At 39.8% G+C, this 3489-nt stretch overlaps 1 pseudogene; it reads left to right on the top strand.

Moving 5' to 3' along the window:
- The first annotated feature begins 1939 nt into the window (after positions 1 to 1939).
- On the top strand, positions 1940 to 2054 carry LOC122816006 (annotated as a pseudogene).
- The last annotated feature ends 1435 nt before the right edge of the window (positions 2055 to 3489 follow it).

The following is a 3489-nucleotide window of genomic DNA, read 5'->3' as shown; positions in this document are numbered from 1 at the left end:
AATTTATTTACTGACATTTGATTACCAGGGAAAGTCTGACTGGGCAGGTGTCTATTTTCATCTGACGCCCAGGGAGAAAACCTCCAAAGTATTACAAAAACATTTTAAGAACAATAATTTAACAGTCTTTAAAAATATATGCCATTTGATTGAATGCTCATTTGACTGACTCACAAATTGTTGAATTTATTTCACTGAAAACTCATTTGACTTAATCACAATTGATAGAAACGTTTCAAATTCTTTATATTTTATGAGACATTGCTGTTTTTGATCATATGAGTTATTAGGGAGGCAAGGTTAGAAGGGTATGAATTTGTAATGGCCACTGTCATATCGTTCCCCATGTATGTAGATGTTTGAATTTGTGCACAGGCACTGATGTACTGCTGTATGCATGGTATGTTTTTTCCTCCATGGCTGTGTGACTGCAGGGTTAGTATATATATATATATATATATATATATATATATATATATATATATATATATGTGGGTCTACCTGAAAACGCCAAAATCTCGAAACGCCGACGACGAGAACACCAACACCAGAAGATCAACAACGGAGAAGACCGACAGTTGAGAATCCTGACGCTGAGAACACTGACATGTAAAGGTAAGTGTGCAATAGGGATGGACGTTAGGGTCAGGGTGTGGGTAAGGTAAGTGTGCGATAGTGATGGTCTGTAGGGTTAGGGGCGGGTTAAGTGAGTTAGGGTTAGGGAGTGGATTAAGTGAGTGTGCGATAGTGATGGACCTTAGGGTTAGGGTTTGGGTTAAGGTTAGTGCATAGATAGTTGTGTATGTAAGGTTCAGTGTAGGTTTGTAAGGTTTTTGGTGTGCTTGTATTGTGTGTGTGCTTTTTGGAAATTGGATTTGTTTTGTTTGTTGAGTGTCGGGATTGTGGTTTGTCGGGTATGTGATGTTTCGTGTTTCTGAACTTTTGGTTTTGTGGTGTCAGTGATTTTGTTGTCGGTGTTTTAGTGCGTTGGTGTTGTCAGGTAGACCCATATTATATATATAAGAGATGCAGGGTGGGAAGATCAGATTTAGATGTAAACTTGCTGCTGTTGCAAGTACTGCATCTGAGATGACCACCAGGTACTTCTGAAACAGGTAGGCCTCAGGTTAATAGTGATATGTAGGATGGTAGTTGGTGAATGGTTATTATATATTTTTTCTTTTCTTTTCTTTTTTTTTTTGATTTTGCTTCTTCTCTGTGTATGACTTCATTGGGTATGGCTTCACTGGGCTCTTTTACATGTGAGATAAGTATTTTGCTTTGTTATGAGTGGGCTGCTATTGTTGGTAGGTTCAGGAATAGATTGAGGTACATTTGTGCGACTTCGGTACCTTGGATGTATGGGTTTGTATTCGTTATATTGATGGCTTTGCAGAATGGGAGGTCTTAATATGGTCTTTGGTACTAGTTTGTTCATGTATAAGTTTTCTGTTGTAGAATGATAGCCATGACTGAGCTAATTGGTTTTGTTTTTGTTTTCTATGTCATTCACCCCATTACTTGCATTATTTTGGTTATTTTAATTCCTTTCTGCTGTCCGCGTATCCATCTTCAATGCTTTAGATCATTTAGTTCAGTTTGGACAGTTGGTAACCCTCCCATTTTAATTTCATTGGCAATAGTGGAGCCGTTAAATGAGTTTTCTGTCCGTCCAATGAATTCTGAGGTGTTCATGGGCCATGAGGCACTCATTAGTAATGGTGATTCATCATGTATGCATTCTGCAATATTAATGGCTGTGGGAAAGGGGTGGAAGGTAGGTTTTCAAGTATGGATTCTTTTCTGTGCTATGGGTTCCCCTTTTTGGCATGTTGGGATGCTCATTTCATGGCGAACATCTTTTAAAAAAAATGGTACAATGCAGTGAGACTGAAAAAAAAAATTATTTTATGTAGCAATCACATGTAAAAAGTTTATTATTGCTTCTCGGCCTCTTGGTAAGATCAAGTGAAGTATCTGTTCTTATCAGTTTAACATCTGATGTCTTTTATCTGGGGACCATATATGATAATGGAATAGTCTCCTCAGCCTTTGTTATGGAGCTGAAATAGCTCAGTTGAGAGGGGTTAAACATGAAGTGTTAAGGTTACTGGTTCTTAAGATGACGGCTTGTGTTATAATTAGTTATGCTCAGTATTTTAAGTCTGATTTATCCTCTGTTCCCTGAAGTCACCAGTTTGAGCGGGCTAGGAGGGAAAGAGTTCAGATGAGTTTTGGTTTACATGCAGTCATAATTCAGTTTAGTGCTCACACAGGGACACAAGAGATTTATAAGGTCCATGGCACTTTCAGCTACCCTCATGGGACTGTAATGGTTGAACATATTATCTTTTCTGATGGCAGTTGGCTTTGGCATGGGGCAAGGTTGTCAGCGAGTGGGTTATTGGTTAGGGGATAGAACATGCCAACTTCAGTATGGCATCTTTTAGGGGTGAGCATGGTAGCATCATATTTACATCACAGGATAGTGTATGCAATTGTTTGGTAGGCTTGCTAAGGTAATTGAAGGATTAATCAGATCTAAGTGTTTAAGTAAAGGAAGTGTTGTGGGTGTCTCAGGGTTAATGGCAAGTGTGTAGTATAGCGAGTAATTGAGGTGGGGAAGGCACTCAGTTACTTATTAGGCAGGAAAAAGGCTTGTTATTTTCATTTATTTATTTTTCTTTCTTTCTTCCTGGTACTTAATATTTTTTCTTTTTTTGACAAATGGCTGGATCTTGGAGTTTGAGGCAGATATGGGTGACAATTGTATCACAAGTGGAAAAATTGTTTTGTCAGGTACCATTAAGAGAGGCTACAGCAGCAGATAATCCCAAAGTGTCAAACCAGAGAAGGTGAGCTCAGGGTCCAAAGAACAAGTCAGTGGCACAGGGGAAGTGAGCTTTGTGGTCAGCGGATGGTGTCACAGTGGAACATCTGGCTGATGACACAGGTTATGACCACACTACAGGTAATAACATTTTGTTGGGGGTAGATAATGTTACTACAGACTTTCTGAGGTCTAGGGGTAGTCAGGAGGTACACAAAGGCAGGGAACTAGTACAGACTCATGGTGATGTTGCAGATTGCATGGTGGATCATGAACTGCTCTGGGAGGTGGGGCACATTCAGAGTGATGCATTAGGTGAGGGAAGTCCTTAGGGAGTCTGGGGTTGAGCTTGGGTAGCAACAGGTTATCCCAGCAAGAAGTGAGTTCTGATTTTGGGATGTGACTTGTAGATTGGCTAAGTACTTAGGACTTGGTTAATGCAGATAAAGAGGGTCTTTTTAACCCTGTGTATTCCATCATCCATTAAGATATGGAAAGGCAAGCACATTGACGTATTTGAATTAATCGATGTGGATAGTCTACAGCAGTTGGTGGAATAGGAAATGGCAAATAACAAAGACCTTTTAGTGGCGTTAGTGGGGATGGGACAAAGGAGAGTGGGTAGGCTCCATGCTAGAATGTGGCAGAATTGGGTGTTA

The sequence above is a fragment of the Protopterus annectens genome, chromosome 11.part0 (assembly GCF_019279795.1).
Source record: "Protopterus annectens isolate FY-2018-M chromosome 11.part0, PAN1.0, whole genome shotgun sequence".
NCBI classification, from domain to species: Eukaryota; Metazoa; Chordata; order Ceratodontiformes; family Protopteridae; genus Protopterus; species Protopterus annectens.
This window is presented reverse-complemented; position numbering and strand designations above follow the sequence as displayed.